At 44.2% G+C, this 23,939-nt stretch overlaps 2 long non-coding RNA genes across 3 annotated transcripts in view; one reads left to right on the plus strand and one right to left on the minus strand.

Moving 5' to 3' along the window:
- The first annotated feature begins 547 nt into the window (after positions 1 to 547).
- On the plus strand, positions 548 to 7,268 carry LOC130290445 (uncharacterized). Of its 2 annotated transcripts, XR_008847606.1 has the most exons (4): positions 548 to 655; positions 2,325 to 2,418; positions 4,119 to 4,180; positions 7,045 to 7,268. It is a non-coding gene; the product is annotated as an uncharacterized LOC130290445 (long non-coding RNA). The 2 variants fall into 2 exon arrangements; XR_008847605.1 differs by lacking the exon at positions 2,325 to 2,418 and having other exon boundaries at positions 549 to 655.
- LOC130290446 (uncharacterized) overlaps positions 2,431 to 23,939 on the minus strand; it is a 46,455-nt gene continuing 24,946 nt past the window's right edge. The window contains exon 3 of the long non-coding RNA XR_008847607.1: positions 2,431 to 2,624. This is a non-coding gene — a long non-coding RNA (uncharacterized LOC130290446). The remainder of the gene's footprint in view (positions 2,625 to 23,939) is intronic.

The following is a 23,939-nucleotide window of genomic DNA, read 5'->3' on the forward strand; positions in this document are numbered from 1 at the left end:
AAAACACTGACCAATACTATATACTACTAATGTATATAGTCCAACATGCTGGGAGTTGTAGTTGTCATTTGGGGCAGCTGCTGAGACACAGGCTGTATCAGGTCATGCTGGGAGTTGTAGTTAGTAACTAACTGCAACTCCCGGATTTAATTTAAAAAAAAAGTGACCAAAAAGTCACATCAAAACAAAAATGATACCGTTAAAATCTACAGATCGGGGCACATAAAATGAGCCCTCATACAGGCCCGTATTAGGAGAAATAAAAAAGTTATAGGGGTCAGAATAGGACAAAATTCCATTCCCCCCACATATGTGTATCCTGTGATGTTACGCATATATAATTAATTATGCAAATTAGCATAGCCTGGTAACCCTAATCGTCAGTAAGGACTAGGGGGGAGATTTGTCAAAACCTGTGCTAAGAAAAAGTTGCCCAGTTGCCCATAGCAACCAATCAGTTTGCTTCTTTCATTTTGCAGAGGCCTTGTTAAAAATGAAAGAAGCGATCTGATTGGTTGCTATGGGCAACTGGACAACTTTTCCTCTGGATAGGTTTTGATAAATCTCCCCCTGGGTTATTTGTAAAACAGTCCCTAAAGCTGGCCAGAGATATTAGACATGGGTCAGCCAAACCCGCCGATTTCAGTAGGACCAGGTGACCATCTCATGTGTATGGGGGAACTCCAGACTCCCTCAACAGCAGATGTCGGGGGAGAGAAGAATTAAGAATTGTTGGATATCAACCAGATAAACTGCCCCCAGAGGTGTCTGGCAAAGGCTTACCTTCCCCAAATCCCATTGAGAATGGGGAGATAGAGAGATATAACTAGAGCACTCATGGCCAGCCTAAAATTCCTTAGGCTAGGTTCACATCACGATTTAACCATCCGATTATCGGAGTATAAAATCAGACAAAATCGGATTGCAAAAAATCGTATACAATCGTATGTAAAAATTTCTTTGCTATCCGATTTAAAATCGTATCCAAAAATTGTACAGATGAAAATTCCATCAGATTTTCAATAAAAATCTGATCCTGTTTTCAAAATTAATCTGTATGCCAATGGCAATAAAGTTTTATATATTTGAAGTGTATGTGTTTTGAAGACTACTGCGCATGCGTCCAAAAAAAACGCGTGCGATTAATCTGATAGAATCACCCAATCACACGATTCCATACGATTTACATCGGACACGATTTCGATCCGATTTTGAATCTGGATGAAAAATCGTGGTCAACCACAATTTTACCGCCGATCTTAAATCGTGCAAAATCGGATGCGGATCAAAACTGATGTATTTGTTGACTATCATTAATGAATGGAAGTCAATGGATACGACTTGGCGTGCAGATTTGTACAATTTTAAGGTTAAAAATCGTGAGAAGAAGGAGGATGGTAAAATCGTGATGTGAATGCGCCCTTATCTAACGCCTGCTTTGAACATAATCATCTAGTAATAGACCTTGTTGTAGACATTGTACATAAAATACAAAAAAAAAGTGTTCCAGCAAAATACATGTCCATAAAACTTGTATCTTGCTTCGTATTAAAACAAAAGTCCACACAGCACGGGCAGGCATGAAACTTACGCATTTTGGTCGCTCTTGACCTTAATCATAGACCATGGATAGTCAATGATTAAGGTTAAAGGGGTACTCAGGCAGAAAACACATTTTTTTTTAAATCAACTTGTACCAGAAAGTTAAACAGATTTGTAACTGACTTCTGTTTAAAAATCTTAATCCTTCCAGTACTTATCAGCTGCTGTATACTATAGAGGAAGTTGTATTTTTTCCTGGAGTTCTTTTCTGTCTCACCACAGTGCTCTCTGCTGACACCTCTATCCGTATCAGGAACTGTCCAGGACAGGAGAGGTTTGCTATGGGGATTTGCTGGTACTCTGGACAGTTCCTGACATGAACAGAGGTGTCAGCAGAGAGCACTGTGGTCAGACTGAAAAAAAATTCCAGAAAGAAATACAACTTCCTCTGCAGTATACAACAGCTGATGAGTACTAAAAGGGTTAAGATTTTTTTAATAAAAATAATTTACAAATCTTTTTAACTTTCTGGCACCAGTTGATTTTAAAAATTTGTTTTCCTCCAGAGTAGCCCTTTAAGTCCACTGGTGGACCAATCTACCAGCCTACTTTTCATGCTACAAAATACAAAACAAAATACAATGATCCTCATTCGAGAGAGAAAAAAAATCAACATTATTGTTTCAATTAGGGTTTTATGTTAACTATATTTTTTAAGAATTTTTTTGTGATGTTTTTTCACATTTTCAATTTTACTATATATATATTTTTTATATGAAAAGAAAATTCGTCCAGCACTTGACTCAGGGAACGGTATCTTTATTAAGGTGCCATGGAGAACAGCACCGACAGCACCGACAAGGAGTACAGTAAAAGGTGACAGCAGTATATAGATAACGCTGGATCCACCACCATTCACAGAAAAGATCATCTTAACCCCTCCCTGTAGAATGACCTCTGAAAAGGTCACAATTCATCTGAATGGGACAGCTCCTGTCCATTGTCGTATATGGTCCACGGGTCTTGCTGTAAAGCATATCACTAAATGTTGTTAGAAAACAGTTCTGGCAAAATGGCTGCCCCTATAATAAAGCACAAAAAAAAGTTAAAAAAAAATTAAAAAATTACAATCAGAAAATAGAAACAAAATTTGAAATTCAGAACAGGTTTCAACATCTGGATTTAATCAGGAAAAATCCATTTAGGTGACACTTCACCTTTAAAGAAGTGATATGCTTTGTCAATCTATTTTGGAGCCACCAGTTTTGTTAAAAAATAGGCAAATATTACTCTATTTGAAACAAGGGCCAGCGGTAGGAACCTTTAATCAGTGTTTTCCAAACTGTGTGTTCCCAGCTGTTGCAAAACTACAACTTTCAGCATGCCCAGACAGCCTTAATTTTGTATCCATTTTTGTGTGGGCTAAACATGTTTTTAACATAAGCACCTTAATCAGTGTATTTTTTTTATCAGTGTGTCCCCAGCTGTTGCAAAACTAAACTCCCAGCATGCCCGGACTGCCTTAGTTTTTGTCCTATTTTTGGTGGGCTTAACATGTTTTTAACATGAACACTTTAATCAGTGTTTGTCAAACAGTGCCTCTCCAGGGGTTGCACAACTACAACTCCCAGCATGCCCAGACAGCCTTAATTTTGTATCCATTTTTTGTGTGGGCTAAACATGTTTTTAACATAAGCACCTTAATCAGTGTATTTTTTTTTTTTTTTTTAAACAGTGTGTCCCCAGCTATTGCAAAACTAAACTACAACTCCCAGCATGCCTGGACAGCCTTAGTTTTTGTCCTATTTTTGGTAGGCTTAACATGTTTTTAACATGAACACTTTAATCAGTGTTTGTCAAACAGTGCCTCTCCAGGGGTTGCACAACTACAACTCTCAGCATGCCCAGACAGTCTTAATTTTGTATCCATTTTTGCGTGGGCTAAACATGTTTTTAACATAAGCACCTTAATCAGTGTATTTTTTTTAAACAGTGTGTCCCCAGCTGTTGCAAAACTACAACTCCCAGCATGCCCGGACAGCCTTAGTTTTTGTCCTATTTTTGGTGGGATTAACATGTTTTTAACATGAACACTTTAATCAGTGTTTGTCAAACAGTGCCTCTCCAGGGGTTGCACAACTACAACTCCCAGCATCCCCGGACAGCCTTAATTTTGTATCCATTTTTGTGTGGGCTAAACATGTTTTTAACATAAGCACCTTAATCAGTGTATTTTTTTTTTTTTTTAAACAGTGTGTCCCCAGCTGTTGAAAAACTACAACTCCCAGCATGCCCGGACAGCCTTAGTTTTTGTACTATTTTTGGTGGGCTTAACATGTTTTTAACATGAAAACCTTAGTCAGTGTTTGTCAAACAGTGCCTCTCCAGGGGTTGCACAACTACAACTCCCAGCATCCCCGGACAGCCGAAGGCTGCTGGGAGTTGTAGTTTTGCAACCGACGCACTGTTTGGAAAACACTGACCTAAATCCTGAAGACCTTTGTGGAAACCATTGCCTGGAGATGTGTTCTTAAGCTACGTACACATGACACATTGCTTTGTTTTGGTATTTTTAGAGCTAGTCACATGATACGGATCACCACAGGCGAGACAGATAAGGTGAAGATCATCAGCTAAGGTAAGGGGAAATTCCACCATAGTCTTCTGACATTTCAGGACATGAGATTTGAGTTGGTACCAAGTCTCCACAAGATGAAGTGTTCTACGAGGTCTGTGAAGGGCTGAGATGGTTCTCGATGGTTTCTGCCACTTACGGTCCTGACAGGATTTTTAGGATTTACCTGAAGGAACAGTGAACTTTGAGTCCAATGCCTAAAAGGGTATACACCAACCAAGAAAAATAGCAAAGCAAAGAGTGATAGTACGCCAATTACAGTACAAATGATAAAGCTTTATTAAATCATACGCAACACAGCCATATACAATTAAAGGGTACCTCTCATCAAATAAACTTTTGATATATTTTAGATGAATGAATGTTGAATAACTTTCCAATAGCATGTTAATGAAAAATATGCTTCTTTCTATTGTATTTTTCCCGATCAGTCCTGTCAGCAAGCATTTCTGACTCATGCTGGAGTCCTAAACACTCAGAGCTGCCAGCCTGCTTTGTTCACAGGCTGTGAACAAAGCAGGCTGGCAGCTCTGAGTGTTCTCCTTTTTGAACAAAGCCGACTGGCAGCTCATAGTGTTTAGGACTCCAGCATGAGTCTGAAATGCTTGCTGCCAGGACTGGTAGGGAGACCCCTAGTGGTCATTTCTTCAAAGTGGAAAATTAAATAGAAAGAAGCATATTTTTTAATAGCATGCAATTGTAAAGTTATTCTGCATACATTAATCTATAATATATCAAAAGTTTTTTTGATGAGAGGTACCCGTTAAAAACACTTTAAAAGGGGGTCCATGAAAAGCATATGACCACCCTCAGCCATGGAGAGGGACCCCCCAAAAAACTCCAGGGGCTCCCCCCAACAACAGGGACACCCGTCTAATCTCTCAACAATATGTAAGGTGCAGTTTCTCTCAAGACAATACAGCCCCTATATGAAGTGCAAGAACAATTATGTATAGTAAAAAAAAACTAGCAGCTATAGATAATACACATGTAAATGTCTATTAAGGTGCACAGTCAATAAGTCAAATAAATAATCATATATAAGATATACTCAACATAAGGCAATATATACAAAGCAGCTATGCAGTTTGCAATGATGTTCAAGTATATAGAAAAATGTCATGCAGTCAGAAGAGAGAGTAAGGTATACGTCACACTATCATGTGGAGAGCGGGTGTCCCCCCCCAAGACTTAGGTCCCCACGCGTTCCGTCACTTTCCGCGCCCCTGAGTTTTTTACATGGCTGAGGGTGGTCATATGCTTTTCATGGACCCCCCTTTTTTAAGTGTTTTTAATTGTATATGGCTGTGTTGTGTATGATTTAATAAAGCTTATCATTTGTACTGTAATTGGTGTGCTATCATTCTTCGCTTTGCTATTTTTCTTGGTTGGTGTATATATATTGCTTTAAGGCATAGATAGCACCCAAATAATTATTGCAGAGGTTGAGCCCACTACCTTATTGCACAATGCCTAAAAGGGGTCACAGGGTGTCCTCCTAGCCATCAATCATCTGCAAAAGAACTGGGTGTAAGTAGGTTATATCCCTAAAGTGCCACCACAGAGGAGTTTTCCTTATACAGTTGTCCCTCAACCCACAATGGTTACAATATTTTCGGTCTTTTCTGGACCATTGTAACTTGATACCAGACTCACCATACAATGTACAGACAGTCCAGATCTGTGATACTTGTCAATGGCCGGAAGAACTGACCGATCAGAATGGGCATTCACTGGTAAAACCCCTGTATTACTGAAGTGTATGCACTGACTGGTGTCTGGTAGCGCCCCCTACAGTACAGGGAGGTATTACATGTTCTGTACTACTCTTTACCTGTATTACTGAAGTGCATGCACTGACTGGTGTCTGGTGGCGCCCCCTACAGTACAGGGCGGTATCACATGTTCTGTACTCTTTACCTGTATTACTGAAGTGTATGCAGTGACTGGTGTCTGGTAGCGCCCCCTACAGTGCAGGGAGGTATTAAATGTTCTGTACTACTCTATACCTGTATTACTGAAGTGTATGCACTGACTGGTATCTGGTAGCGCCCCCTACAGTACAGGGAGGTATTACATGTTCTGTACTACTCTTTACCTGTATTACTGAAGTGTACGCACTGACTGGTGTTTGGTAGCACCCCCTACAGTACAGGGAAGTATTACATGTTCTGTACTACTCTTTACCTGTATGACTGAAGCGTATGCACTGACTGGTGTCTGGTAGCGCCCCCTACAGTACAGGGAGGTATTACATGTTCTGTACTACTCTTTACCTGTATTACTGAAGTGTATGTACTGACTGGTGTCTGGTAGCGCCCCCTACAGTACAGGGAGGTATTACATGTTCTGTACTCTTTACCTGTATTACTGAAGTGTATGCACTGACTGGTGTCTGGTAGCGCCCCCTACAGTACAGGAAGGTATTACATGTTCTGTACTACTCTTTACCTGTATGACTGAAGCGTATGCACTGACTGGTGTCTGGTAGCGCCCCCTACAGTACAGGGAGGTATTACATGTTCTGTACTACTCTTTACCTGTATTACTGAAGTGTATGTACTGACTGGTGTCTGGTAGAGCCCCCTACAGTACAGGGAGGTATTACATGTTCTGTACTCTTTACCTGCATTACTGAAGTGTATGCACTGACTGGTGTCTGGTTTCGTAATGCAAGTCTGTCTCTACTTACACTCTGTCCAAAATTTTTATTTTATAAACTGATAATTCCTTTAAGAAGACAAATTAAACAAAAAGCCCCATGTATCACAAGTCTGAAAAAAAATCCTTAAAAACATATACAGAGTCAATAATGGATACTAAGGCAAAAGTTGTCACTTATTTTTTATTATATCATATTTTTATAGAATTTTACAGAATTAAATTATCTAAAACTGTATACATATGGAGGTACACAGACGACTCCTGACGTATCTGCCCTGGTCTTATGGAGGTACACAGACGACTCCTGACGTATCTGCCCTGGTCTTATGGTCCATTTACAGTTCTTATTTTTCTCTCTATCTCTCTTACATTAGTCATTTTGTCACCAAGTGGTTTTCACACCTTTGAAAGTAAATAAATGTTTCCTTCCGAGCATTCGTGTCATGTTGACTATATATTATGGTTTTCTTGAAACAAACTCTGCGCACAGTTTTTTTTTTACTATTGATTTACAGTATATCATACTTTCAATCTTGTATCTTGCATAGTAATTATTTCTTAGCAAGTCAACATCTGAACCAAAGTTGAACCTTTATTTATACTGGGCATATTATGGGACCTTTACACACTAATGCAGGGGTCCTCAAACTTTTTAAACGGGGGGCCAGTTCACGGTCACTCAGACCGTTGGAGGGCCGGACTATAGATAACAAAACATGATCAAATTCCTATGCACACATATATCTTATTAGTGGACTACCCCTTTAAGTACCCACACATTAGGGTTGGCAGTACAGTTCCCCCACAATAGGTGCCATACAATTCCCCCACATTAGGTGCAGTACAGTTCCACCACATTAGGTGCAGTACAGTTCCCCCCACATTAGGTGCAGTACAGTTCCCCCCACATTAGGTGCAGTACAGTTCTCCCCACATTAGGTGCAGTACAGTTCTCCCCACATTAGGTGCAGTATAGTTCTCCCCACATTAGGTGTAGTATAGTTCACCCCACATTAGGTGCAGTACAGTTCTCCCCACATTAGGTGCAGTATAGTTCTCCCCACATTAGGTGCAGTATAGTTCTCCCCACATTAGGTGCAGTATAGTTCTCCCCACATAAGGTGCAGTATAGTTCTCCCCACATTAGGTGCAGTATAGTTCTCCCCACATTAGGTGCAGTATAGTTCTCCCCACATTAGGTGCAGTATAGTTCTCCCCACATTAGGTGCAGTATAGTTCCCCCACATTAGGTGCAGTATAGTTCCCCCACATTAGGTGCAGTATAGTTCCCCCACATTAGGTCCAGTATTTCCCCCCACATTAGGTGCAGTATAGTTCCCCATATTAGGTGCAGTATTTTCCCTCACATTAGGTGCAGTATAGCTCCCCACATTAGGTGCAGTATTTCCCCCCACATTAGGTGCAGTATAGTTCTCCCCACATTAGGTGCAGTATTTTCCCCCACATTAAGTGCAGTATTTTCCCCCACATTAGGTGCAGTATAGTTCCCCCACATTAGGTGCAGTATTTTCCCCCACATTAGGTGCAGTATTTTCCCCCACATTAGGTGCAGTATAGCTCCCCACATTAGGTGCAGTATTTCCCCCCACATTAGGTGCAGTATGTTCCCCCACAGACATACAGCCTCCAGCCAGTGTATGGCTGGAGGCTGTATGCCTGTGTTCTGCCCCACTTCAGTGCTCCGACCACCGCTCCTCCGGTCCGGACATAGCAGTAAGTCCCCGGACCGAAGGAGCAGGGTGGTCGGAGCACCGAAGCCGACTTGCCGCTGGTAACACTTACCTAACTGGCCAGCGCACGTCCTCATCGCTGCCCCGCTCCTCCGCGCCCCGTTGCTATGGGCGCACTCACGGCATCAGTGACGTCCATGCATGCGCCACCTTCCCGGCGGCCCCTGCGTTTTTAAAGTAAACGCGGGGTCTCCGAAAGCGCATCCCTGTGTCCCGAAAACATCTTTCGGGACACAGGGATGTCCCAGGCAGCGGCAGGCCGGAAAAATTTGTTCGGCGGGCCGCATGTGGCCCGCGGGCCGTAGTTTGAGGACCCCTGCACTAATGAAACCAGTGTGTACCCTCCGTATTTATAAATGTACTAAAGGGGTACTCTGGTGGAAAACCTTTTTTTTTTTTATCAACTGGTGCCAGAAAGTGAAACAGATTTGTAAATTACTTCTATTAAAAAATTATAAAACAAGTCCTGTGGACCAATGAGGTTAAAATTGAACTTTTTGGCCGGAATGAGCAAAGGTACGTTTGGAGAAGAAGGGGAACAGAATTTAATGAATAGAACCTCTGTCCAACTGTTAAGCATGGGGGTGGATCAATCAAGCTTTGGGGTTGTATTGCAGCCAGTTGTCACGATTCGGCTGGCTGGAGGTGGATCCTCTGTGCCAGAGAGGGATTGGCGTGGACCGTGTCGGTGGACCGGTTCTAAGTTGCTACTGGTATTCACCAGAGCCCGCCGCAAAGCTGGATGGTCTTGCAGCGGCGGTAACAACCAGGTCGTATCCACCGGCAACGGCTCAACCTCTCTGACTGCTGAGATAAGCGCGGTACAAGGGAGTAGACAAGAGCAAGGTCGGACGTAGCAGAAGGTCAGGGCAGGCAGCAAGGATCGTAGTCAGGGGCAACGGCAGGAGGTCTGGAACACAGGCTAGGAACACACAAGGAAATGCTTTCACTGGCACAATGGCAACAAGATCCGGCAAGGGAGTGCAGGGGAAGTGAGGTATAAGTAGGGAAGTGCACAGGTGAAGGTACTGATTAAAACCTCATGCGCCAATCAGTGGCGCACTGGCCCTTTAAATCGCAAAGACCCGGCGCGCGCGCGCGCCCTAAGGAGCGGGGCCGCGCGCGCCGGGACAGCACAGACGGGGAACAGGTCTGGTAAGCGAGTCGGGATGCTCATCGCGAGCGGGCGCATCCCGCATCGCGAATCGCATCCCGGCTGGGAACATTATCGCAGCGCACCCGGTCGACAGGTCTGACCGGGGCGCTGCGAATAGGAGAACGCTGTGAGCGCTCCAGGGAGGAGCGGGGACTCGGAGCGCTCGGCATAACAGTACCCCCCCCCCCCCTTGGGTCTCCCCCTCTTTTTGGAACCTGAGAATTTGAGGATAAGATCTTTGTCCAGGATGTTGTCCTCAGGTTCCCATGATCTCTCCTCTGGGCCGCAATTCTCCCAATCAACCAAAAAAATTTGAAAGGACCAAGATAATGTGGTCCCAGTTTATAACTGGGGACACAAAGCGGACATACTTGGCGGAGAGCCATACTTTGTCTCCGGGAGAAAAAATGGGGGGAATTCTTCTTTTCCTATCGGCATGTTTTTTCATCCGGGATGAAGCCTGTAAGAGAGAATTTTGAGCCTCTTTCCACATGGTGGAGAAGTCCTGAGTCACCTCATCAACAGAGGGCAAACCAGAGGGCATGGGAGTGGGAAGGGGGGGAAGAGGGTGACGGCCGTACACCACGAAGAATGGGGATTTAGCGGAAGATTCAGAGACTCTGAAATTGTACGAGAATTCGGCCCATGGTAGAAAATCTGCCCAGTCATCCTGGCGGGAGGAAACAAAATGTCGCAAATAGTCACCCAGAACCTGATTAATTCTTTCTACTTGCCCATTGGATTGGGGATGATAAGAAGACGAGAAGTTTAATTTGATTTACAGAGGGCCCTCCAGAATTTAGACACAAATTGAACGCCTCTATCCGAGACGATATGCGTGGGCAGCCCGTGAAGGCGAAAAATGTGTATAAAAAATTGTTTCGCCAACTGAGGCGCAGAAGGAAGACCTGGAAGAGGGATAAAATGTGCCATCTTGGAGAATCGATCAACGACCACCCAAATAACTGTGTTGCCATGGGATAAAGGTAAGTCAGTAATAAAGTCCATACCAATCTGAGACCATGGTCGTTCAGGAACAGGCAGAGGATGGAGGAGACCAGCAGGCTTCTGGCGAGGGGTCTTGTCCCGGGCACAGACTGTACAAGCCCGCACGAAATCAACAACATCAGCTTCCAGGGTAGGCCACCAATAAAATCGAGAGATGAGCTGGATGGATTTTTTGATGCCAGCATAGCCTGCGAGGTGTGAGGAGTGTCCCCACTTGAGAATCCTGAGGCGCTGGCGTGGAGAGACGAAGGTCTTCCCTGGAGGAGTTTGTCTGATGGAAGCTGGAGAAGTGGAGATCAGACAGTCCGGCGGAATAATGTGTTGCGGGGAAGCTTCCACTTCAGAGGCATCCGATGAACGAGAGAGGGCATCAGCCCTAATGTTCTTGTCAGCAGGGCGAAAATGAATTTCAAAGTTAAAACGGGCAAAGAACAACGACCACCTAGCCTGGCGAGGGTTCAGCCGTTGGGCAGACTGAAGATAAGAGAGATTCTTGTGATCAGTGTATATAATGACTGGATAATTGGATCCCTCCAGCAGGTGCCTCCATTCCTCAAGCAACAATTTTATGGCCAGTAGTTCTCGATCACCAATGGAGTAGTTTTTCTCCGCCGGAGAGAAGGTCCTAGAAAAGAAACCACAAGTAACAGCATGCCCGGAAGAATTTTTTTGTAGGAGTACTGCTCCAGCTCCCACCGAGGAGGCGTCTACCTCCAGCGAGAAGGGCTTAGATGGATCAGGTCTGGAGAGTACGGGAGCAGAAGAAAAGGCAGTCTTGAGATGATTGAATGCGTCTTCCGCTTGAGGAGGCCAGGACTTAGGGTTGGCGTTTTTCTTGGTTAGGGCCACGATAGGAGCCACAATAGTGGAAAAATGCGGAATAAATTGTCTGTAATAATTGGCAAACCCCAAAAAACGTTGGATAGCACGGAGTACGGAGGGGCGTGGCCAATCCAATACGGCTGATAGTTTATCTGGGTCCATCTGTAGTCCCTGGCCAGAGACTAAGTATCCTAGGAAGGGGAGAGATTGACATTCAAAGAGACATTTTTCCATTTTGGCATATAATTGATTGTCCCGAAGTCTCTGAAGAACCATGTGGACATGCTGGCGGTGTTCTTCTAGGTTAGCAGAAAAAATCAGAATATCGTCTAGGTAAACCACAACACAGGTATATAGAAGATCACGAAAAATGTCATTTACAAAGTCTTGGAAGACGGCAGGGGCGTTGTAAAGCCCAAAGGGCATAACCAGATATTCAAAGTGTCCATCTCTGGTGTTAAATGCAGTCTTCCACTCGTCCCCCTCCCTGATGCGGATGAGATTATATGCACCTCTTAAGTCCAGCTTGGTAAAGATGTGGGCGCCTCGTAGGCGATCAAAGAGTTCCGAGATAAGAGGTAGGGGATAGCGGTTTTTTACAATGATTTTATTAAGTCCGCGGTAATCAATGCAAGGGCGTAAGGAGCCGTCTTTTTTGGAAACAAAAAAAAATCCAGCTCCGGCACGGGAGGAAGACTTGCGGATAAACCCCTTTTTTAAATTCTCTTGGATGTACTCCGACATGGCTTGTGTTTCCGGAGCAGACAGAGGATAGATTCTGCCTCGGGGTGGAGTAGTACCAGGGAGGAGGTCAATAGGACAGTCATAAGGCCTGTGAGGAGGCAAAGTCTCTGCTTGTTTTTTGCAAAAAAAATCTGCATAATCCAGATAGGCCTTGGGGAGACCAGATATCGGAGGAACCACAGGGTCTTGACTGACAGTACAGGGAGCAGGCTAAAGACAGTCTTTGTGGCAAGAAGTACCCCAGTTCTTGATTTCCCCGGTGGTCCAATCGAGGGTTGGGGAATGGCTTTGAAGCAACGGTAATCCAAGAAGAATTTCCGAAGTGCAGTTAGAGAGGACCAGAAATTCAATTTTTTCGTGATGGGGTCCAATGCACATTAAGAGGGGTTCCATGCGGTAATGCACAGTACAGTCCAATCTTTCATTATTAACAGAGGCGATGTAGAGGGGACTGGCGAGACTGGTCACCGGGATGTTGAACCTGTTGATGAAAGAGGCCAAAATAAAATTTCCTGCAGATCCGGAATCCAAGAAGGCCATAGCTGAGAAGGAGAAGGTAGAAGAAGAAATCCGCACAGGCACAGTAAGACGTGGAGAAGCAGAGTTCACATCAAGAGCTGTCTCACCTTTGTGCGGAGTCAGCGTGCGTCTTTCCTGACGTGGAGGTCGGATAGGACAATCCTTCAAGAAATGTTCGGTACTGGCACAGTACAGGCAAAGGTTCTCCATGCGGCGTCGTGTCCTCTCTTGAGATGTCAGGCGAGACCGGTCAACTTGCATAGCCTCCACGGCGGAAGGCACAGGAACGGATTGCAGTGGACCAGAGGAGAGAGGAGTCGGGGAGAGAAACCGCCTCGTGCGAACAAAGTCCATATCCTGGCGGAGCTCCTGACGCCTTTCGGAAAAACGCATGTCAATGCGGGTGGCAAGATGAATAAGTTCATGCAGGTTAGCAGGGATTTCTCGTGCGGCCAGCACATCTTTGATGTTACTGGATAGGCCTTTTTTAAAGGTCGCGCAGAGGGCCTCGTTATTCCAGGACAATTCGGAGGCGAGAGTACGGAATTGGATGGCGTACTCGCCAACAGAAGAATTACCCTGGACCAGGTTCAGCAGGGCAGTCTCGGCAGAAGAGGCTCGGGCAGGTTCCTCGAAGACACTTAGAATCTCCGTGAAGAAAGAGTATACAGAGGCAGTGACAGGATCATTGCGGTCCCAGAGCGGTGTGGCCCATGACAGGGCTTTCCGAGACAGAAGGCTGACAACGAAAGCCACCTTTGACCTTTCAGTTGGAAACTGGTCCGACATCATCTCCAAATGCAGGGAACATTGTGAAAGAAAACCACGGCAAAATTTAGAGTCCCCATCAAATTTGTCCGGCAAAGATAAACGGAGGCTGGATGCGGCCACTCGCTGCGGAGGAGGTGCAGGAGCTGGCGGAGGAGATGATTGTTGAAGCTGTGGTAGTAGCTGCTGTAGCATCACGGTCAGTTGAGACAGCTGGTGGCCTTGTTGCGCCTGTTGCGACTGCTGGGCGACCACCGTGGTGAGGTCAGCGACAACTGGCAGCGGGACCTCAGCGGGATCCATGGCCGGATCTACTGTCACGATTCGGCTGGCTGGAGGTGGATCCTCTGTGCCAGAGAGGGATTGGCGTGGACCGTGTCGGTGGACCGGTTCTAAGTTGCTACTGGTATTCACCAGAGCCCGCCGCAAAGCGGGATGGTCTTGCAGCGGCGGTAGCAACCAGGTCGTATCCACCGGCAACGGCTCAACCTCTCTGACTGCTGAGATAAGCGCGGTACAAGGGAGTAGACAAGAGCAAGGTCGGACGTAGCAGAAGGTCAGGGCAGGCAGCAAGGATCGTAGTCAGGGGCAACGGCAGGAGGTCTGGAACACAGGCTAGGAACACACAAGGAAACGCTTTCACTGGCACAATGGCAACAAGATCCGGCAAGGGAGTGCAGGGGAAGTGAGGTATAAGTAGGGAAGTGCACAGGTGAAGGTACTGATTAAAACCTCATGCGCCAATCAGTGGCGCACTGGCCCTTTAAATCGCAAAGACCCGGCGCGCGGGGCCGCGCGCGCCGGGACAGCACAGATGGGGAACGGGTCTGGTAAGCGAGTCGGGATGCGCATCGCGAGCGGGCGCGTCCCGCATCGCGAATCGCATCCCGGCTGGGAACATTATCGCAGCGCACCCAGTCGGCAAGTCTGACCGGGGCACTGCGAATAGGAGAACGCTGTGAGCGCTACGGGGAGGTGCGGGGACCCGGAGCGCTCGGCATCACACCAGTGGCACAGGGAACATCTCACGAGTAGAAGGAGAAATGGATTCAATAAAATTTCATCCAATTTTGGATGCTAACTTAATGCATAACTTAATTAATCTGTGAAAAAGCTGAAGTTAGAATGAGGATGGCTTCTACAAATGGATAATGATCCTAAACACACCTCGAAATCCACGGGGGATTACATCAAGAGGCGTAAACTGAAGGTTTTGCCATGGCCTTCACAATCTCCTGACCTCAACATAATTGAAAATTTATGGATAGACCTTAAAAGAGCAGTGCGTGACAGACAGCCCAGAAATCTCAAAGAACTGGAAGACTTTTGTAAGGAAGAATGGGCAAAGATACCTCATTGAAAGACTCTTGGCTGGCTACAAAAAGCGTTTACAAGCTGTGATACTTGCCAAAGGGGGCAGTACAAGATATTAACTCTGCAGGGTGCCAAAACTTTTGCAGACGTCATTTTTTTGTTTTCTGTTATTTTGAAAGTGTAAATGATGGAAATAAAATCTAACTTTTGTTGACATATTATAAGATTGTCTAATCTGTATTTTGATGCCTTTTGGAGATTTTTCCATCTTTCCTTGGCTTCTTTATGCACATTAATACAAATTTTTACCTGGGGTGCCCAAACTTTTGATCCCCACTCTAACTGCAACTCGCGAATTTAATAAAAAAAAAAAAGTAATCAATAAGTCTCATCAGAAAAAAAATGGGACTGTTAAAAATTATAGATCGGATGCAAAAAATTAGCTCTAATACAGGCCCGTACAAGGAGAAATAAAAAAGTTATAGGGGTCAGAATAGGAAAAAAAAATTCCCTGCATATGTGTATCCTGTGATGTTACGCATATATAATTAATGATGCAAATTAGCATGGCCGGTATTTTTTTTTTGCAAGAAAGGTGGCGACCCAATCTGGAATTAGCCATATTTTAATATAAAATAACTATGGAACCCAATGAACATCACTATCCGGCTTCTTATTTCTATTGCGTTTTTGACCATTCCTCTCCTTACTTCTATGCGCCTTTACCCAGATCGGCCTAAATGCCAACAATTATCCGAAAACACTTCTACTGTATATCATTAAACTAACATCAGTATAACAGCCATCGCAGCTATTACAGTGACTGGAAAAACGACATTTTATAATCTCAAGGCCTTCGTAAAACATCATTTAATGGGGGGATTGGCACCTTCTTAATCCGCCATGCCTAGGATTTACACAAGGAGATGGAAACAACAGACTTATTAAAAGTGGGAAATCACAACTTTAGCGGCGGCTTTGATGAATATTTCGGATATATTAAGCCTCTCGTGCCTATTACCAGATTCCTCGGCGAAATGTACTTACCACATAGATCAATTTTCCATTTCTCTTTAATTCCAGATGCTATGTTAAAGGGGTAGTACCGTGGAAAACTTTTTTTTTTTTTAATCAACTGGTGCTAGAAAGTTAAAAAGATTTGTAAATTACTTCTATTTAAAAAATCTTAATCCTTCCAGTACTTTTTAGGGGCTGTATACTACAGAGGAAATGCTTATCTATTTAGATTTCTCTGATGTCATGACCACAGTGCTCTCTGCTGACCTCTGCTGTCTATTTTAGGTCCTGTCTGGAGCAGCATATGTTTGCTATGAGGATTTTCTCCTGTTCTGGACAGTTCTTAAAATGGACAGCAGAGGTCAGCAGAGAGCACTGTGGTCATGACATCAGAAAAATCTAAAAAGATAAGCATTTCCTCTGTAGTATACAGCCCCTAAAAAGTACTGGAAGGATTAAGATTTTTAAATAGAAGTAATTTACAAATCTGTTTAACTTTCTGGCACCAGTTGATTTAAAAACAAAAGTTTTCCACGGTACTACCCCTTTAAACTCATACAGTATAATGAGAACCAGGAGTTGGTTACAATTAATCAGCCTGAATTTTGGGGGGGGAGAATTTTTACCTTCAATACCCCATTCACCATGAAGTGAAGTTGTTTGTGTAGGGAGGACGGGTGGTCAAACAGGCCGACCTAAGGATTCACTGGCGTGTCCAGGCTCTGATAGCTCTGCATGCGCCGCACCACTGTCCTCGCAGGGTCAGACACCACAGTGGGTGGGAAACAAAAAATTAGTGATTGAGGTCACCTACGAAATGGATGAACTTGCCACTGGGGGCACCTATATTTTTTTAGAGCTGAGGAACGTGCTCTCAATTCACCCAAAGTGCAATAAAAAGTGCAAACGTGTTGCACCAAAAAAAACGTGCACAAAGGATGTGGTCTATCGCAAGACCTCCGAGAGGAGAGTCCCCCCAAAAAACAAAACCCATCGCCTCAGACCAAAAGGCACCGCGAGGTTCCAGGTTCGATGTCCCTTTTCGCCAAAGCTACTAAGGGACCATAAATGCTCCCGGCATCCCCTAGGCGTTAGCCAAGGTATCTGCCCACAGAGCCGTTAAAGGGGTACTCCGGTGGAATTTATTATTTTTTTTTTAAATCAACGGGTGCCAGAAAGTTAAACAGATTTGTAAATTACTTCTTTTTAAAAATCTTTACCCTTCCAGTACTTTTTAGCAGCTGTGTGCTACAGAGGAAATTCTTTTCTTTTTGAATTTTTGTCTTGTTCACAGTGCTCTCTGCTGACACCTCTGTCCGTGTCAGGAACTGTCCAGAGCAGCATAGGTTTGCAATGGGGATTTTCTCCTGCTCTGGACAGTTCCTGATACGGGCATCAGGTGTCAGCAGAGAGCACTGTGGACAAGACAAATACGAAATTCCAAAGGAAAAGAATTTCCTCTGTAGTATACAGCTGCTAAAAAGTTCTGGAAGGGTAAAGATTTTTTTTAATAGAAGTAATTTACAAATCCGTTTAACTTTCTGGCACCAGTTCATAAAAAAAAAAAAAAAAATGTTTTCCACCAGAGTACCCCTTCAATGGTCAGTACCCTGCAAATGCAGGAGTACCCAGTTTTTTTGCAGGGAGGTGCGGAACCTGATGAGCTCACACACCTCCCCTAGACCGCCAGGAGGGACACCCAGAAGGGCTACCGCATCCTGACAATCCTGTGAACACGCAACATGTAAAAAGTGACACAGTGAACAAAAAGAAATAAATAAGTGAATGTTTGCACTTATACTGCCCGAACATCCGGCCGGATCAATAAAAATGTCTCTGATACTGGGAGCACCTATCTAATGGAGGAAACTACCTAGCGAGGTCACCTAAACGATGGAGGAAAATAGCTCCTGGAAGAATCTGCCTACCTAACAAGCAAGCTACCTACCTTATGGGGAACCTGAATACCTAATGGGGGAAATTACATACCGGGGGACCCTGTCTATCTAATCAAAAAAAAAATACCCGCTTGGGTCACAATACTAATGTGCTAAACTATTTAATAGGAGGCACCAATCTAATGGGTAAAATTACCTGCTGTGGGAACCTACCTAATGTCCATACGCTGCAGTATATACCAGTTTGTAGAGAAATTGAACGGACAGGGTAAAAGTGAGTTGGGCATACCCTTACATTGTTTGTGCACCCAAGCTAGTGGCACAGAGGAACAGGTATTTAGTGCGTATAGTGCTCAAGATCGAGGCTTGTGGTGTTGTGACGCCATGCCATGCCTCCTGCATTCATGCCTATGGGAGGGGCGTGATGGCTGTGGTCAAGCAATAGGATAGGGCAGGCATAGGCAACCTTCGGGACTGCAGATGTTTTGGACTACATCTCCCATGATGCTTTTGCAGCATTCTGGCTGTAAGAGCATCATGGGAGATGTAGTCAAAAACATCTGCAGTGCCAAAGATTGCCTGTGCCTGGGATAGGGGATAAGAATGTCTAGGGGCGGAGTAACCCTTTAAAAAACTTTTGACATGTCTGGGGGGAGAACAGCTGACCGAGACAATCCCATACACTTACTGTACAGTGGTCCCTCAACATACGATGGTAATCCGTTCCAAACGGACCATCGTTTGTTGAAACCATCGTATGTTGAGGGATCCGTGCAATGTAAAGTATAGGACAGTGGTCTGCAACCTGCGGACCTCCAGATGTTGCAAAACTACAACACCCAGCATGCCCGGACAGCCAACGGCTGTCCGGGCATGCTGGGAGTTGTAGTTTTGCCACATCTGGAGGTCCGCAGGTTGAAGACCACTGTTAGAGGAAGTTGTACTCACCTGTCCCCGCTGCTCCGGACCGTCACCGCTCGCCACCGCTGCCCGTCCATCGCCGTTGCCGCATCCCCGACACTCCGGCAAGGCCTCTGCTTCCCCGGAATCCTCGCTCTCCGTCGCCGCCATCACGTCGCTACGCATGCCGCTCCTATTGGATGACGGGACGGCGTGCGCAACGACGTGATGACAACGATGGAGAGCGCCGACGATGCAGGGGATCCCGAAGAGGACGCGCCGGAGCCCCGAGGACAGGTGAGTGATCGTCAGCGGACCACACGGGGCACCGTAAACAGCTATCCGGTGGCAGCTGAAGCAGTCTGCGTTGCCGGATAGCCGTTTATGCGATGGCCCCGACATACAAAAGCATCGTATGTTGATGCTGCCTCTGAGAGACCATCGCATGTTGAAATTATCGTATGTCGGGGCCATCGTAGGTCGGGGGGTCCCTGTATATTGTAAGTTTGCCTCACTTAGCGCACTCTTCTTTGGTCAGGGTCCAAGCAGTCAGACCCCGACCGATCAAAACTTGTGGCATATCTCTACAACATGTCAGAAGTTACAGAGCCTATTTAGGTGTCAAACATTAATTTAAAGAGATGCCACCTTCAATAGGTGGTAGTGAGGAGCAAGTTCTTTTCCTTCTGGCGGAGAACTACTTATTGTTCTTCAAAAATGCTGTAGGTCTGGGAATTTTTTAACAATACCATTTGTAAAAAAACGACCAGAAGCCATTGATTCTTCTGACATACATTATTAAACACTTGTAGCTCCAGGCGTTCCATTTACCATAGAGATTAATGATCAGGGTCAAATGGTCATCCAGCTAATGAACAGTATAGAGAATTAACGTGACTATTGTTCCTGCGGAGGAAGTGGGCCATGTTCTTGCATGGAGGATGATTTATTGGAGCCCCCATATAGTAGTGCATTGGACCTCCTTTGACATTCAGAACCACAACCATTTGTTGGGGCATATAATGAAGGAGGTCCCAGCACTCACCGATGCAAGCAATTGATATTTTATTGTATATCCAAGTCATAGGACGCGTTTCGGCACTTAGCCTTCCTCTGCTGTCAGACACGGCACAGACAGCAGAGGAAGGCTAAGTTCCGAAACGCGTCCTGTGACTTGGATATACAATAAAATATCAATTGCTTGCATCGGTGAATGCTGGGACCTCCTTCATTATATTGCATTACCTTTTTCCTCGTGCACCACCACCTTTTCAGATAGTACTGACCATTGCTCTACCATTTGTTGGGGCATAGACTCCCAGCATGTCCCGACAGCAAACAGCTGCTGAAATATTTCTGTAGGAAAATCCACCCAAGTGGACAGGATTTGTTCTAACACCAGATGGGGGTCCTGACATGCTCTTAAAATTCCATTCTACTTCACCCAATGCGTTTCGGTTCTCAAGGATTCTTCCTCAGGACCCCAAACACATATTTGGACCCCAAACACATTTACTGTATCTTCCTCTGTATTTTAATGGGATTTCAATTTAGGGTGCATTCCCACAGGGCGTATTTGAGGCTGCGCAAAGTTTATGGCAGCAGCGGGAAATACGCTGCGTATTCCTTGCTCACTATACACACAGGGCTTTCCGGCGGCAGCACTATGTGTGTAGTGAGTTTTGGAGGTGGAGCCGCGCGTCACAGACACGCCGGCATATGGCTCCGCCTCCAAAACTCACTACACACATAGGGCTGTGTGTATAGTGAGCAAGGGATACGCAGCGTATTTCCCGCTGCTGCCATAAATTTTGCGCAGCGTCAAATACGCTGCGTATACGCCCTGTGGGAATGCACCCTTAAAAAAAAAAAATCCCCTGCATTGTCATCTTCTGCTGCTGGACGATTTTCATTTGTTACTTTTCTAATGTGAGCCCATAATATAAAGGGGGGAGAAGAACGGCTGACCGAGACAATCCCATAGACTTACTGTATATTGTAATTTTGCCTCAATTAGCGCACTCTTCTCTGGTCAGGGTGCAGGCACTCAGACCCTGACCAATCAAAACTTGTGGCATATCTCTACAACATGTCAGAAGTTACAGAACCAATTTAGGTGTCAAACTTTAATTTAAAGGGATGCTACCTTCAATAGGTGGTAGTGAGGAACAAGGGGTATTCCGGTAATAAACATTATTTTTTTTTTATATATATATATATTTTTTCTTCATATCAACTGGCTCCAGAAAGTTAAACAGATTTGTAAATTACTTCTATTAAAAAATCTTAATCCATTTTGTTGGCATCTGGATTCAGCTGAAATCAGTGACTGAGACGCTACTGTACTTGTGGGGGTCAAAGGAGAGGAATGTGCTAGACAGGTATTCCTACTTAAAGGGATATTCTGGTGAAAAACGATTTTCTTCATATCAACTGGCTCCAGAAAGTTAAACAGATTTGTAAATTACTTCTATTAAAAAAAAAATCTTAATACTTCCAGTACTTATCAGCTACTGAAGTTGAGTTGTTTTTTTCTGTCTGACCACAGTGCTCTCTGATGACACCTCTGTCTGTCTCGGGAACTGTCCAGAGCAGGAGAGGATTGCTATGGGGATTTGCTCCTACTCTGGACAGTTCCTGAGAAAGACAGAGGTGTCAGCAGAGAGCACTGTGGTCAGACAGAAAAGAACAACTCAACTTCAGCAGCTGATAAGTACTGGAAGGATTAAGATTTTTTTTTTTTATAGAAGTAATTTACAAATCTGATAGAAGGTAGTGCGGCACTGCGTGAGTGTGCTGGATGTGGGATGGCAGGTAGGAGTTGGTGTAGCTGTATTGCCTCAGGTGGTGCTCAGACTATACAAGCAAAGTTCATGATGTCCGTAAAGAGAAATGAAAAATCGGCACTCACCGGTCATTATGGCCGGACGAAGCACACCAAGTGTGCGAAACTAGAGCTCGGTCGCCACCACTTGCCCCCCCAACACCCCTCTCTTCTGTACCCCTGATGTCAGTATGTCTCAATAAAGAAGACCCTGCAGCCACACCGGTGAGTGCCGATTTTTCATTTCTCTTTACGGACATAATTTACAAATCTGTCACTGATTTCAGCTGAATCCAGATGCCAACATAATGGAGAGGTGGCCACACACTTGCAAATCCTTAGGACTCACCGAACCATCAGATAATAGATCTCATGGATATTCCATAAATATCTTTCTCAAATGGTTTGATCTAAGTTGTAAGATATAAGCCATACACATGAGATTGCTGTCTCTCTCTATCCCCCCCACACAAATGAATGCAACGCTGAGGGACCCCTCAACTACTGTTGGGAGATACAAATTATTTGGTCAACTGGTCCTGCCAAAAATGGCGAGTTCAGCCAACATATGCCCAATGTGTATCGGGGCAATTGGGCTTCCAGAAGCCTGGATTGTGGCTATGATCTAAACCATCCCAAAATCATGGACCATGGATATGTCCCAACCTGGACACCTAATAGATGTTTAAATGTTGTGGGTTGCCACAAAGCTCAAAACTTTGATTTGGATTGTTATATATGGATATGTATGTATGTATGTATATATATATATATATATATATATATATATATATATATATATGTATATATATATATATATATATATATATATATAATCATACAATTTCCCTTAAAACCTCACACAACAGGTGATATAATGGTAAACGTGACACCTTTTTATGGCCTGTAGACAAAGTCAGTAATTTTTTGGACATGTTTCTCTTCTAGTTAATGGACCCATAGAGACAAAGATTTAAGAGACTAGTCAGGGGCTCTGAATCCCAGGAATTTTGTTAGGTAAATATCAGTGTTTGCAGATTATTTTGGCTACTCAGGAAGAAAGTGTAAAATAAGTAAACACCTACGGCACACACCGGTCGCCTCCCCACGGAGGGTGAAAAGCCAGCAGTATTTTCGGGTGAAAAGAAAAATATTTATGGCCGCCATATACAGAAATTAAGTCTGTCAACTTCCTGCCAAGAACGGTCATCAAAAATAACCCCACACCATGAACGCACCTGCACGGTTGGCTCAGCTAAACCTTTACGTCTTATTTATGGGGAAAACAATGGGAAATGCTAAAGGTTATATCCAAACCAGCCAATCAATTTAACCCCCAAAATATTACTCACCCAGGGATTTCTAAATATGGCTTTAAACCAAACAACAAGCCAAAATATTATGACAAAGTAAGAATCTGCACAATGGCCTCTATAAAAGGAAGAAAATGCTATATAAAGAACTCCATACAAAATACAAACCTAACAAAGAGAAAACCGAGACACTTGTGTACCCTATAAAAAAATATACATCTTTATTGTAGAAAAAAAAATTAAAAATATAAAAAAAAAAAATCGAAATTTATATCAATCCAATCACCGGGGCCCCCACACAGAAGTAATAGCAATACAGCAGAAATAGGTTACATGGTACAGTATATGTGAAGTGCACAATATAGTATGTGTAAGGTGATATATATCATATATAATGCAAATGAGGGAATATTGGGGCAGATTTATTAAAACCTGTGTAGAAGAAGAGTGGTGCAGTTGCCCATAACAACCAATCAGATTGCTCCTTTTATTTTCCATAGGCCTTTTGTAAAATGAAAGAAGCAATCTGATTGGTTGCTATGGGCAACTGCACCCTACACAAGTTTTAATATATCTCTCCCAATATTCCAAACAGTATAAACATAAAGGGGGAGATTTATCAAAACCTGTCCAGAGGAAAAGTTGCCCAGTTGCCCATAGCAACCAATCAGATCGCTTCTTTCATTTTTAACAAGGCCTCTACAAAATGAAAGAAGCGATCTGATTGGTTGCTATGGGCAACTGGGCAACTTTTGCTCTGGACAGGTTTTGATAAATCTCCCCCAAAGGAGCTAAAGTGCCCATGCTATAAGGATAAATAAACACATAATGATGCACATAAAAAAACATAACAAAACTAAATAACAGCGCTAGTAGCAGTGATGATGTCACTTCCCTACAGAGTGGCATCATGGGAGGAGTGGTGTCATCCGGGGCCCCACACGGCTACTAGCACTGTAGTTTATCTCTGGTATGTTTGTTTATGCGCATCATTATGTGTCTCAGACTGATTTTATTTGGTTATTTGCCTGGTTCAATGGAGCTCCCACTATATATATATATAC

Source organism: Hyla sarda, chromosome 9 (genome assembly GCF_029499605.1).
Source record: "Hyla sarda isolate aHylSar1 chromosome 9, aHylSar1.hap1, whole genome shotgun sequence".
NCBI lineage: Eukaryota > Metazoa > Chordata > Amphibia > Anura > Hylidae > Hyla > Hyla sarda.